The sequence below is a fragment of the Lutra lutra genome, chromosome Y (genome assembly GCF_902655055.1).
Source record: "Lutra lutra chromosome Y, mLutLut1.2, whole genome shotgun sequence".
Taxonomy (NCBI): Eukaryota; Metazoa; Chordata; class Mammalia; order Carnivora; family Mustelidae; genus Lutra; species Lutra lutra.
The window spans coordinates 1,150,902-1,166,205 of record NC_062297.1 but is presented as its reverse complement, the minus strand read 5'-3'; the positions used below and the strand labels follow the sequence as shown (position 1 = coordinate 1,166,205).

General features: G+C 39.6%; 1 pseudogene; it reads right to left on the bottom strand.

Annotated features, from left to right (window-relative positions):
- Nucleotides 1-11,844: 11,844 nt before the first annotated feature.
- The window catches only part of LOC125092621 (CTP synthase 2-like), a 105,081-nt pseudogene continuing 101,621 nt past the window's right edge, over nucleotides 11,845-15,304 (bottom strand).

Genomic DNA, 15,304 nt, shown 5'->3' with positions numbered 1-15,304 from the left:
TCACAGTTTATTTCTGTGCTATGTACGTTTCCTACAATTTTCTGTGCTTAGATGCGATTAGTCCCAAACAAATTTTTACGCATATAGGAATTTTTCTTTTCACAGAAATTAATAGTTTGGGGGGGGGGGCTTCAGATGTTTCCAAATTCCTTGAAACCTTATACAAATAATTACATAATAACATAATAAAATACATAATAAATACATAATAAAATAATACATAATAAAACATAAACATATACATAAATACATAATAAAACAATGTTTACTGTGAAATTTTTAAAAAATTGTATTGTAGTAAATAATCTAGAAAACTTATTTAATATTGAGTTGTCAGTTTTGAAAACAGTTCTTCTGATTCCCAGACTCATCATTCCTCCCAGATTTCCACGGTTTTGTTCAGGCATATCAATCACCTCAGGAAACAAAACAAGTCTTTTTTGCCATCTTGAAAAAAATGTAGCTTTATAAATATCAAGTTTTACATTTAAAGGAGTAATTATTGGGTTACAATGTTCCTAAAGAAGAAAATCTGATTATTCCTTTCAGTTTTCCTATTCAATAGAGTCATACTCCATACTGTTCATATTATGCTCCCTTTTCAGTTTTTTCTCCTTTTTCATTCAAATCACTTCTAAAAAATAACTGGAAGCCTCTTAATGACTTTGTCCCTTCAATACTCAACCTGTCACTTCTAGGCAATGTACATAATTCAAATTTTGGACTCCTGGAACCACACACTTTGGTATTTATGTCTTTCCCATGATAACCCACTGGCCACTCCATTTCTTTAAGATTTTCCAGAACTAAAGCTATCAATAATTATAATTATGGAAATAACTTTAGAAAAATGTACAAAAGTATTTAGAAAACCATTTAAAAAGGTTTGGTGTAAAAAAGGGTAATATCCATTTTAGCACATTTTATAGACCAGAAACTTTAAAGTCTAATCCTATTTATCCTTCATCCCTCATTCCCAGCTTTTCAAGTCCTGTCAATTTATTCCCTCCAGACTTCTGACATACATTCCCTTCTATCAGACTCTGACCACGACCTAAAGTACAGTCCCTTACCCAGGCTACAATCAAGAGTTTAGTGACAGGCTTCTCCCATTTGTATGGTGTCAGTCTACTCTGCATACTGCAGGCAGAGTGTTCTATTTTGACGAAAAGGAAGAAAAAAAATGTACTATCCACCCTAGACTTGGGAGAAGTCTTAGATTTATTCACAGCCTCAATTTCTGGTTTAAGTTAAGTCAGTCTGAAAAATCTAGGAAAACCACAAGAGCAAACTTGTCCTGGGTTCTTGTTAAGTGTATTGTGATTCTTTAGTCATCTTTATTTAGCACACTGAGGTCTGTCTGCACAGGCAGTGTTTTTTGTTTGTTTTCGTTTTTCAAGATTTATCTGTTTATATGACACACAGAGAGAGATCACAAGTAGGCAGAGAGAGAGGGGGAAGCAGGCTCCCCGCTGAGCAGGGAGCCCGATGTGGGGCTCGATCCCAGGACCCTGGGATCATGACCTGAGCCGAAGGCAGAGGCTTAACCCACTGAGCCACCCAGGCGCCCTGTGTATTAGTGCTTCTTGATTGTCAGACTATACGCTAATGAATGAATCGTTACAAAATCTTAATGGCATATGGTATTACAGTCTCATTCATAATACAAAAGTGGACACAAATACATTAAAGAAGAAACCGTTACCGGTGACAATAGGCTGGTACACAGCTTCTCCTATTCTGAGAGGCATCATTACAGAGTAAGCCAATGCTTTGGAAGCAAAGTATGAAACAGTAAGAACATGGCACATTATTAATTTTACATTACATCTTACTCTCTGTATGCCTCTGTAAGGATGGGTCTTGCACAGTGTTCTACACAATGAATACCTAGTGATGCTGATGACATGGAACAGCTCTTGCAGCTCCTGCCCTACGATTACTAAATTTTCACACAAAGACCCACACAGACACAACAGACAAGCTTATTAACTGTACAGCATGATGATGATTTAGTGGCCACTAAGTGCAAAGGGATCATAAAGGTCTTCATTTTCCTTGTCTTCAAAGTGTGTAGGCTGAAGAGGAGTTGTTCTTGCTGTGCCCGGGAGAGGCAGGAGAGGCAGGTACACTCAGTGTAACTTTGTGGAACTTGCTTGCTTTTTCTTTTCTCTACAAATGTCCCTATATGGGTCTGCTGTTTCCTTTCTGCTTCTGTTTCACTTCTCTACAAAACGTCCCTGTATGGGTCTGCTGTTTCCTTTAGTGTTGATGTCCGTATCATGGAAGCGTCCATGTCACAAAAGGAGTCAAAAGCAATCTTGATCATCAGAGCCCTCTGCCGGACTGCCCTCTATCTGTTTTCTGGCATTGCGTTTCTCTGTGTCTCCATCCTCATCATCTGGCACTGGTTCAGGAGTTCTCATCTCCATCAAACTGACTCCTGTTAAGTCTTCTGAGGCGCTGTGTATTAGGTCTCGAATTTCTCCAAGATTCAGATCTTCAAACTCTTCACCCGGCTCCGCTCCGCCCCCCCACCCCACAGTTTTTCTTGCCATATCTACACTCTGTTTTATGATTTTGCTGATTGCCTCTGTTGTAGAGACTGTGAAGTCACACACAACACCCAGACACAGTCTTCTCCAGTCCGAGCTACTTGGGGCTTAATGGTTGTCACAGTTTTTTTCTGTGACAATGGTGACGTCTTCAGAGGAGCTGTCCTTCCAGGTTCTCATGATGTTCTTTAGATCCGGGTGCTCTTCCAAGCACTGACAGTTCTTTTCATGTGGTGCCATGTGTGATGAACTTTAAAGGTCCTCATGGCCCTCTGATCTGGGAGATGAGTTAGAGACGTTGTGTTTGGGGACACTTAGACCACTTTAACACCTTTGGTCCTAAACTCATGGGGGTCTAGCTCATGAGCACCACTATCTAATAGCAAAAGAATTTTAGGAGGTAGTCCCTCACTGGCAAGGTACTTCCTGATGCCAGAGACAAAGCATCGATGGAACCAGTCCAGAAGCGGGGTCTTTGTTGTCGAGGCTTTCACATGCAGCCAAGAGAGAGGCTTCTCATGTTTATCTCTTGCCTTCACTCTCAGGGACTGGAAGCAGTTTTCATAGATACGGGCGGGACCTGCTCAGGCCTGGCTGCATTTGCACAAAACAGGAGACTCAGCCTATCCCTTCCTGCCTTAAATCCCGGTGCTGGCTTCTCTTCCTTTGTGACACCTTCTTCCAGAATAGGGAACTTTTGTCTGCATTAAAAACCTGCTCAGGCAGATACCCTTTTCCCTCAGTGATTTTCTTAATGGTATCTGGGAATTTGTCTACAGCCTCTTGATTTGCAGTATTGCACTAAACACAATGAAAAATACATGAGAACAGTGAGAGATCTCTTTTACTATGATCTGTAGTTTATTTAAGACACAGACTACTCACATACTGCTGCTTATCATCACACAGTGTTTCAACGGAATGCTCAAAACACTTGAGCTCACCGCACTAGCAGCAGGCTCTGAAACTGCCATAATCTGTGCCATAGTAAATTTTCAGCAATTAAGGTTCAATACTGTATCTTTGTCTACATTTCTCTGGGCTGGAATGGCACCATGTACATGTGTGGACACATTTGAATACATGATAACTCTAACTTGTGTTCACTTTACAGATAAAATAAACTACATATCTACATAAATCTTAAGGATTCATTACATAAAATTCCCTTAATTTTGTGAATATTTCTAGGCTATGTGGTTCATCTGTGTGTGTGTGTGTGTGTGTGTTTTTATAGACTGTTGCAAATCTCTAAAATATTTTCAAACATGTTTATGGAAAAAACCCACATAAGGTGGACTTGCACTACATAAACCAAAATCACTGAAGGATCAATTATAGTTTGTTCACTTATCGGCATGTTTGGTATTTTAAAAATGTTGTGATATGCATCACTGAATATAGAGTCAAAAGACATAAGAGGAAAAAGAAAACCGACTTACCACTTACTTTGCATGAAGTTGACAAACACCCCATGAAAGAAAACATTTCCTAATTTCCTAATATTTACTTCCAGTAAACTGGGAGTAGGAAGAAAAAAGGAATATGTATTGGGGACAGGGGTTTTGTAAGGCCACTAAATACGCTTCTAACACTGGGGGGAAGTTTGGAAATTCCTGACATAACATATAGGCCTTTTGAGACTGTTGGCTTTTCAAATTTTATAATGGTATTATTTTAATGAAAATACAAGTTTAAGAGCCAAGTAGTAAATTGTATTATTTAGGCCTGACACCAAATAATTGTTCATTATCTCTCCTGTTTCACGGAGCCATAAATATGATCATCTGAAATGATACCACAGAAAGAAATCTAAAAGTGTAGCAGCCACAGTGATACTCCAATTAAATCATGCTATTATTGAAACCAACAGAGCAGATCTGAAAAGTTAGAATAAAGTTTAGGGGTGAGGGCTTGAAGTAGCTTTCCAATGCTGAATGATGCTCTGAATGTTGGTGAAAGGAGAAAAGCAGAGCAAGAATTGGCAGGAGACCTGCTATTCTCTCTGGTCTGGCTCAGGAGACCTTATCTGGGGATGCTAATCGAACCCTTACTTGAGCAACGCCTAAGCCAGGCAGGCCAAGGTGGTGGGATCCAAGCACATGGGAAAGGGTACCTGTAGGTACCTCCTATGACCTCTGAAGTTGGCAGTATGACAGTCTCCTGGATTATAAGCAGTCTGATTCAGCAACAAATTTAAGGAATAGGTCTTCATACATGGTATTCCTACCACAAAAAGCCTGACAGACAGGATAACATCAGTCTCAAAACATATCTTCTATAACTGTCAGACTGGTTAAAGAAAATAACTTCAAATATATTTTAGTCTTAATCCTAACATTTCCAGAATATTCTAGATTTTGCATCTAAGAGGAAAATGCCTTCTCCACTACAAAAGGATTAAGGATTGCACTGGCCCAATGCACTAGCTATTGTCTGATTCCCACTTCAGGTTTGTCCTTTGCCAATGGACATTTCAGTTGGATACTCTGGGGGAATCGACCCCATAGCAGATCATTTCCAGTCTCTTAGGAAACACATGATGGTTCTCCCCAACTCTCTAATATATTCTTCAAGTATTCTTTACAAAAATTCCCCAAACTATTCCTTAGTTATTCTTCATTAACTTTTTTTGTTTTGTTTTTTTAAATTATTAGGTTTATTTATTTTTTTTTATTTAATTTCTTTTCAGTGTAACAGTGTAACAGATTTCATCGTTTATGCACCACACCCAGTGCTCCATGCAATACGTGCCCTCCATAATACCCACCACCAGGCTCCCCCACCCCCAACTCCCTTTCAAAACCCTCAGATTGTCTTTCAGAGTCCATAGTCTCTCATGGTTCACCTCCCCCTCCAATTTCCCTCAACTCCCTTCTCCTCTCCATCTCCCCATGTCCTCCGTGTTATCCCTTATGCTCCACAAACAAGTGAAACCATATGATACTTGACTCTCTCTGCTTGACTTATTTCACTCAGCATAATCTCTCCCAGTCCCGTCCATGTTGCTACAAAAGTTGGGTATTGGGGCGCCTGGGTGGCTCAGTGGGTTAAAGCCTCTGCCTTCAGCTCAGGTCATGATCCCAGAGTCCTGGGATCGAGCCCCATATCGGGCTCTCTGCTCAGCAGGGAGCCTGCTGCCTCCTCTCTCTCTCTCCCTCTCTCTCTCTGTCTGCCTGCCTCTCTGCCTAATTGTGATCTCTGTCAAATAAATAAATAAAATCTTAAAAAAAAAAAGTCGGGTATTCATCCTTTCTGATGGAGGCATAATACTCCATCGTGTATATGGACCACATCTTCCTTATCCATTCGTCCGTTGAAAGGCATCTTGGTTCTTTCCACAGTTTGGCGACCATGGCCATTGCTGCTATGAACATTGGGGTACAGATGGCCCTTCTTTTCACTACATCTGTATCTTTGGGGTAAATCCCCAGTAGTGCAATGGCAGGGTCATAGGGAAGCTCTATTTTTAATTTCTTGAGGAATCTCCACACTGTTCTCCAAAGTGGCTGCATCAACTTGCATTCCCACCAACAGTGTAAGAGGGTTCCCCTTTCTCCACATCCTCTCCAACACACGCTGTTTCCTGTCTTGCTAATTGTGGCCATTCTAACTGGGGTAAGGTGGTATCTCAATGTGGTTTTCATTTGAATCTCCCTGATGGCTAGTGATGATGAACATTTTTTCATGTGTCTGATAGCCATTTGTATGTCTTCATTGGAGAAGTGTCTGTTCATGTCTTCTGCCCATTTTTTGGCACAATTATCTGTTTTGTGCGTGTTGAGTTTGAGGAGTTCTTTATAGATCCTGGGTATCAGCCCTTTGTCTGTATTGTCATTTGCAAATATCTTCTCCCATTCCGTGGGTTGCCTCTTTGTTCTGTTGACTGTTTCCTTTGCTGTGCAGAAGCTTTTGATCTTGATGAAGTCCCAAAAGTTCATTTCTGCTTTTGTTTCCTTTGCCTTTGGAGACATATCCTGAAAGAAGTTGCTGTGGCTGATACCAAAGAGGTTACTGCCTTTGCTTTCCTCTATGATTCTGAAGGATTCCTGCCTCACGTTGAGGTCTTTCATCCATTTTGAGTTTATCTTTGTGTATGGTGTAAGAGAATTGTCGAGTTTCATTCTTCTACACATAGCTGTCCAATTTCCCCAGCACCATTTATTGAAGAGACTGTCTCTTCTCCACTGTATATTTTTTCCTGCTTTGTTGAAGATTATTTGACCATAGAGTTGAGGGTCCATATCTGGGCTCTCTACTCTGTTCCACTGGTCTATGTGTCTGTTTTTATGCCAGTACCATGCTGTCTTGGTGATCACAGCTTTGTAGTAAAGCTTGAAATCAGGTAACGTGATGCCGCCAGTTTTGTTTTTCTTTTTCAACATTTCCTTAGCAATTCAGGGTCTCTTCTGATGCCATACAAATTTTAGGATTATTTGCTCCAGCTCTTTGAAAAAATACCGGTGGAATTTTGATTGGAATGGCATTAAAAGTATAGATCGCTCTAGGCAGTATAGACATTTTAACAATGTTTATTCTTCCGATCCAAGAGCATGGAATGGTATTCCATCTTTTTGTGTCTCCTTCGATTTCTTTCATGAGTGTTCTGTAGTTCCTCGAGTACAGATCCTTTACTTCCTTTGGTTAGGTTTATTCCCAGGTATCTTCATTAACTTTTTCTATCATTTCTCTTTAATCATGCTACTAATTTTGATTCTGCATGAGTCATATTCAAATTGAGCATAAATATAAGCCAATTTTATATACATTTAATGTTACCTGATACTGAATCACCCTGATAGCCAATGCATCCCTGATCACAGCAGATCAAATGTAATCTCTTCCACAGAGCACTGAGCTTCCACTTCACAGATGAACCACTTCACAGAGTTATAGCCTCCCCACATATTCTAACCTGTGATTTCTATCTCAGCTATATGGGTATTGCCAGTGTCTTTTCCAATATTTCATAAATGCCTTCCTCTCTAATGGGGCAGGGGGAGGGCTCATCAAGGAAAAGGACTAGATCCTCTGCCTTCTGTAGAGTTCAGCACAATGTCAGTTTCCAATCAAGTGCTCCATAATTAAATCTCCCTGGATTTTTATCAGAAATGAAGAGAACAGACTAAAGAACGTCATGTCCCTGAAGAGTAGTGTGGGGGTTAGTCTGTGAGATGTTGCAGGTGGTCCTGACCTGCAAGCAGTTCATCTCAGGATCCCGGAGGGAAGGAGCGGTGCCCCACTGTGAGGCATGGACACCGCCGAGCCTCTCACCTGCTACAGGACTGTTACTTCCTTGTCAGTCTCCCAGTCTGCTTCACCACCAGTAGCAGGATGATGGAATCCACAATGGTAAAGGCACTGAGCATGCCCATAAATACGTATGTATTTTCCAGTCTTCTCAACTTACTTTTTTAAAATTTTTTATTGTGTTATGTTAGTCACCATAACGTACGTCACTGGTTTTTGAGGTAGTGTTCCAAGATTCATTGTTTATCTATAACACCCAGTGCCCCATGAGATCCATGCTCTCCTTAATACCCACCACTGGGCTCACCTAATCCCGTAACCCCCTACTGCCCTCTCCTCTGAAACTCTCAGTTTGTTTCCAAGTCCAGAGTCTCGCATGGCTCATCTCCATGGGCCATGAGAGACTCTGGAAACTCAACCCCGCCCCCCGCCTTCACTTTTCCTTTCCTTCTCCTAATGTCCTCCATGTAATTCCTTATATCCCACAAGTAAGTGAAACCATACGATAATTTACTTTCTCTGCTTGACTTATTTCACTCAGCATAATCTCCTCCAATCCCTTCCATGTCGATACAAAAGTTGGATATTCCTCCTTTCTGATGGCTGCGTAATATTCCGTTGTATATATGGACCATATCTTCTTTACCCATTTGTCTGTTGAAGGGCATCTTGGCTCTTTCCACAGTTTGGCGACTGTGGCCATTGCTGCTATGAACATTGGGGTACAGAAGGCCCTTCTTTTCACTACATCTGTGTCTTTGGGGTAAATACCCAGTAGGGCAATTGCAGGGTGATAGGGAAGCTCTATTTTTAATTCTTTAAGGAATAGCCACACTGTTTTCCAAAGTGGCTGCACCAGCTTGCATTCCTACCAACACCATAAGAGGGTTCCCCTTTCTCCACATCCTCTCCAACATTTGTTGTTTCCTGCCTTGCTAATCTTTGCCATCCTAATCATTCTAACCTCTGTAAGGTTAGAATGATATCAGTGTGATTTGAATTTGAATTTGATTTGGATTTCCTTGATTGCTAATGATGATGAACATTTTTTCATGTGTCTGTTAGCCATTTATATGTCTTAACTGGAGAAGTGTCTGTTCATGTCTTCTGCTCATTTATTGACTTGATTATCTGTTTTTTGGGTTCAACTCATTTTCCAGCAGTAAAAGAAGGCCTACGTTACTTCCATCAATAAAAGAACACTCTTATACCTTCAGGGGTGAACGTAACACTTATGTCCTACCTCTCGACCTCACACTAATTTTGAGCACTGTCCTTACAGAGTCCCTTCTCCTGAGAGGGGCAGGTAGCATGGTGATGGAGGTTGCAGCCTAGGCCTGGTCCAGAATCCCATCTCCAGCACTGCCCAGTGCTGTGACCTTGAGCTGGTCCTTAAACATCTCTGTAGACTGGGGATAACAGCAGTATCTACCGCAAGCGGGTGGTGTGAACATTTTTCAGGTAATGGGCCAGGTGTTGATCAAAGTCAGGACTCACTTATGTGAAGAACCAGCTCTTGATAAGCATGGGCTAAGATCAGGATGTCAGGATGTCAGGATGTCAGGATGGCCCAGGCAAAGGGTGGAAGTGGAAGAGATTTGCACATATATTCATTCATAAATAGGTTATATACATATACATTTCCATATAAAACAGAACCATGACTTCTAAGATGCACAGAGAACTCTACTTAAGAAGCAAAGAAGCTGAATAAATTTTCTCCAAATAAGATTTACAACAGATGGCCAGAAGGTACACAAAAAAGTGCCCAACATCATTAGCCATTAGGGAAATGCAAATGAAAACCACAGTGAGATATCACTTTATCCTGATTAGGATAAAACTATAGCTATAATTATAAGAACAAAAGTGAACATGGGAATATTTTTATAAAATTAGAATCTCTATACATTGCTGGTTTTTTATAAGATGGGACAGTCACTTTGGAAAACGTTCTGGTAGTTCCTCAAATGATTAAACACAAAAATACCCATGGCATCCAACAATTCCACTCGTAGGATATAAGAAAGAGCAGTGAAATAATAGGTCTATACAAAAATTACTAGAATTTTGACAATAGGATATTATTGTAATATCCAAAATGTGAAAGCTCCTTGAATGTCCATTATTATCTATTCCCACTAATGAATAGATAAATAAAATGTGCTACATCCATGGAGTGTAACATTATCTAGCAATAATGTAACATACAATATGTTTAAGAACATGGATGAACTTTGAATGAAAAATTATGATAAATGAAAGAAGCCATAACAAGGGACTACATACTGCATAATTCCATGAATATAAATGACCGAAATAAGTAAATCTATAGACATAGAAATTGGATAGTCATGGCCTAACGTGAGAAAGTACAGGAGACTTAGAGGTTATGGGATTTCTTTGCGGGGGTTAATGAAACTTGTCTAATATTGAGAGTGGTGATGGATTTCATTAGCCTTGTGACTACTACACAAAAACCCATTGAATTGTAAATTTAAAATGTTTACATCATGTGGTATGTAAATTACATCTCAATATAGTTGTTTAAGAAATAAAACATAATTGTGAGTTACAAATTTTAAAGGTGAGGACAATGTGAGGGCAACTTTAAAACCGAGAACAATGTATACAGGTAGTATTGAGAACAATGTATATGGGCAGCATAGAGAACAGAAATTAAAGGTTAATTACAGTTTCATGGAGTGTGCTTTATTACTGGTGAGTACAAGTCACAGAAAGTGGAAGCAGAAGAAACCTTCATCATACACCAAAATAAAGCTCTCACACTAGTCTGGGTGGTCATGCAGGGCTGCCTGTGCAAGGGAGAATAAGAACAGCTGAATTGAGCACACAGGCTTTTATTTTTTTGTCTCTTTTTTTGTCTTGGTTTGGTTTTAGATTAAAAAAAAAAAAAATATATATATATATATGCAAAACAACGGCAGCTGTATCAAAGCATGGGGAAGGAATACAAAGAGATGGCAATCATCTTGAAGCTGGAACGCAGGCCTGCACCCTCCGGTAGGTGTGGGCACACACGGGAGGCAGTCATGCGATAAGGGAAGAATGGAATATGTGTGCTAGCAATCCCTAGAGGCAGAGGTGGAGTTGCGGGTTACTTTTTTTTTCATAGCTCCTAATCCACGCCCTGCCCCCAGGAGATGATGGGATCTTATTCCTACTGGCACATTGCATTAAATAGCCTGAGATCAGGAATGCTGGTGATGTTTCAGCTGCTTCCACAGCCACCCCATAGGGCTTATGATACACTTTCCAAGAATAACTCCACAGAAACCTGGTTGAAAAGGTTTCCAGAATAAATAAGTTATTAGTAACCACGTTTGTTGTTTTAATTAAATTCTTCATAAATTTTACTGAAATTACAGAGAGAGAGAGAGAGAGAGAGAGAGAGTTAGTTTGCAGGAAAGGGGACATCTCAGGTATAAGGAATATCAGGAGATACATCTTAAAAAACTCCTTCAAGATTAGATTAGATTAGATCTAAACACAGAACTGCAAGCATGGGAGAACAAGAATGACATGGGATAAATTAGCAGAATAGCAAGTGGTACAGCACAGTAGCCTTTCCTCTAGCTCAAGAAACTTGGACTGAAAATTTTATAGAAAAGAAATAGTGGAAGATGAGGAAAAGTGGAAGAACAGATGTGACATATGTTTTGTTTTCACTCATCTGGAAGACAGATGACTGCCAATATGAAAAGAAGGCAAATGCAGATGAATCAGGACACAGGATAAAATTGTTATATATAGTGTTATAAATAAATACTGTTATAGCTAAATATAAATTATGACAGTCAATTTTATCCTTTCCTTAACATTAAGCTTGAAACTGCTGAAAAAAGAAATTAATTTTTGCTCAAGCTGACAAGGTAGACCATCAGGAACGAAATGGATTTACGTAAAAATAATAAATACATACATAATTTAAAAATGTTCTGGTGGTAAGAAAAATATATAGCCCCTTATTAAGTAAGATAACAGCAGAACAAGATAACAATGGCTCAACTCTAAAAGATTAACCACTTCCCACAGGAACAGAGGCAGCTGGCTCAAATTCTGTAGAATAAGCATCTGAGGATTAAGAGCAGGTCAATAAATCATGGTATTGCTGGAAAGTACTTTAAGCAATAAGTATTTTTTAAAAATATTTTATTTACTTATTTGACACACAGTGAGAGCATGGGTGGTAGGAGGAGCAGAGGGGCTCAGCAAGGAGCCGGACATAGGACCAGACAACACAGGACCGGTGGATCATGACCTGAGCTGAAGGCAGACTCTCAACTAAGTGAACCACTAGGTGTCCCAGGAATAAGAATTCTTTTACCGTTGATCAGATAATCACTCTGTTGGGGTGTCTGGTTGGCTCAGTTGGTTACGTAGCCGACTTTATTTTGGCTCCATCACGAGCTCAGAGTTGTGAGATTTAAACCCCTCTTGGGCTCAGCTCTGGGCATGGAGCCTGCTTCTGATTCTCTGTCTCCATTTCCCTCTGTCTCTCCCTTTACACCCCCCACAGAGGCTTTTGCATTCTCCCACTCTCTCTCTTTAAAAAAAAAAAAAAAAAAAGGCAAAATAAAAAAAATGAAATAATAATAATCTGTGTGTTGTGTTTTTTTCCAGTTTTACTGAGATATAATTGACATGACACTGTATTCATTTCAGTGTACAACATAGTAATTTGTTACTGTATATATTGCAAAATGATTAGCAAAATACCCTTAGTTAATATCCTGATTTTAATAATACATTATCACAAACATCAGGCTTACCTCTCTAACTGAGGCAATTTCTTGCAAACTCTAACAGGGCTACTTGCATCCCAAAACAAACTCGTATTTTTTAAAAAGTGACACATAAGAGGGGCGCCTGGGTGGCTCAGTGGATTAAGCCTCTGCCTTTGGCTCAGGTCATGATCTCAGGGTCCTGGGATTGAGCCCCACATTGGGCTCTCTGCTGGGCAGGGAGCCTGCTGCTTCCCCCCTCCGGCCCCCGCCTGCCTCTCTGCCTACTTGTGATCTCTCTCTGTCAAATAAATAAAGTCTTTTTTTAAAAAGTGACACATATGTAAAGCAAGTAAGTATGCTTTGTATTGCTTCATATTTTCTGTTCATTTGTCTGCTGTCTATCTCCTCCATCTAGAATGTAGGCTCTGAGAGAGCAAGACTCTTTCCAGTGGGTTCACTGCTAACTCTGACTCGAAGAGGGGTAATATTTTCATGTCCATTTTAGAAAAAATAATACAGAAACCCACCCATTATCACAGGAAGAACTCTGCCTGAAACTTGGCAAAGTCAAGGTTTTTAGTACTTTTATTAAGACTTCAAATTATGGCTTCTGGACCAGTGAAACCGGATGAAATGGGCCCCTGATGGGGTAAAGGCAGCCCTGTAGTTGTGGATTCAGGCAGGAGGAGGGGTGGAGATAGGCTGTGAATGAAAAGTTAGCAAAGTGCAGGAAAGGACAGGGCAAGTTCCAAAAGATAAATCTGCCCCTTGTGGATTTATCGGTCTTTAAACTGAGGCACATGTCAACTGCAGGTCTTTCATTCCTTCAGAGTATGTAACAATCGAACTCAAGAGGAAGTATTCACATTAACTTTACTCAGACAGAGAGCCTTAAATGTGGGCTTTGCCTAAAAACAGTCTCAGGTGGCCATAGAAATTTCAACTTAAATCATGTTTTTTGTAACTAGAAAAAATATTGTGGGATTTTATTGAGTGGTTTCCTGCTTGCAGTAATTTTAAGGTAGGGGCAGGTTAGACAGCAACTTCTCCCAGCCTCTTCCAACCCAACTAGAACAGTTCTCCTACGTCAACCGATTTTGTACATGAAGGGCCATGTAGTCAATATTTTGGCTCTGAAAGCCAGTGTCTCACACTTTGTAGTTGTATCATAAAAGCAGCCATAAATACTATGCAAATAAGTTGGTGAGCTCTATGCCAATAAAATCTTGTCTTCAAAACAGATGAATAGCTAGGATGGTATATAGCAGATATTTTGGCACCTGAATATTCAAATTCGAGTTAACACTTTTCATGTTAACACATCCTAGGAAATGTTATCCCTACTAAATTTTGAGAATCTAGTACACTCATAGTTAGGATCCATAATCGGAGTTTTAAACAGGAAAGGAATCTTTGTCCACACCCAAAATATTGCCTGGAGTTTTCCCAACATTCCTCAGATTCCAAAGCTTCCCAGTACAAGAATGTCCCTGCAATCAACACAAGACAAGGGTGAGTTTGACATTGTTTTTTTTTTTTTTTAAACTCTTATTTTCAGTCACTCATGCTTACTGATTCAAAGTCCAATGGTTGATACATTAGCTAAAGAGTATTCTTGAGCTCTGTTTTCAGAATTCTTTACACAATTTTGCACCCTCATCTTTTCTCCTGAAATTTTCCTGGTATATGAAGATGTGACAATTTCTCATGGTTGACCTCAATATATATTTTCTGATAGTCCTCTGTACCTTGTAGATAGTAACTGGAAAACTCAAATCAATTAAAAAAGCCTGAATAAGAACAGGACAGGATTAAGGCTGTGTTACAAAACACAGCTAAACTAATAAAATTTGCCTAGGATTTCAACTGCTGAGTAACTAATGAACGTAATTTTTCTAGCTACAAGACATTTTAAAGACCTCTGAGGAAAATACTCTTACTTGACAAATGAGAAGAGTTTAAAAACTAAAGGGTCATGTTACCCCTTAACACAATGCTGTCTCCAAGAGTCCTGCTGATTACATGTGAAATAAAACTTAGAATCAAATGATGCGGCAAAAAATATATTTAAGAAGGGCTGTGGTATACAAGATCCATCTCGCCCGATTGAGAGTATTATCAACCTCATACACTGAAAGCTTAGTTCACTTTCCCTCCATACAGGATCCTCAGGGATCTCATTTCCTCTGCACATGCCACTAATATTTTCATGACACATTTTCAAGTAAATGTACTGTGGATACACCACAACCATCCGTAACCACCACAAGTACTCAAAGCTACTTTCTAATTGAACAAAAGTTAGTATTTGAAGTAAATTAAATCCTTATGGAAAGAGCAGGCATTCTCTTAACTGGTAGGGGCAGTCCTCAAACCCCTCCTCAGCTTTGCATAGCTTCTGCCAAGCCTCATGGAATTTCACAATGTCCTCAGTTTTGGTGGTCTGCTCCAGATCAATGGAGTCTATGTACTCTAAAACATCCAAAAGATTCAAAGAACATTTCAGAAAAGTAGATACTCAAAAATACTCAAGGCATCTAACACTATAACCCAACTATTCAATGACTACTTATTATGCAAACACTCACTTAGGATAGAAAAGCACAATCTCTGTCTTGGGACTCCTACAATCTTCCAGAAAGATTACAGATCCAAATAAAGAGGCATGCCCAATAAAGCCCAATAAAGGCTATAATGGGCAAAGAGAATGTTGTGGAAATAAATAGGAGCTGCATTTAATCTAGGCACCAG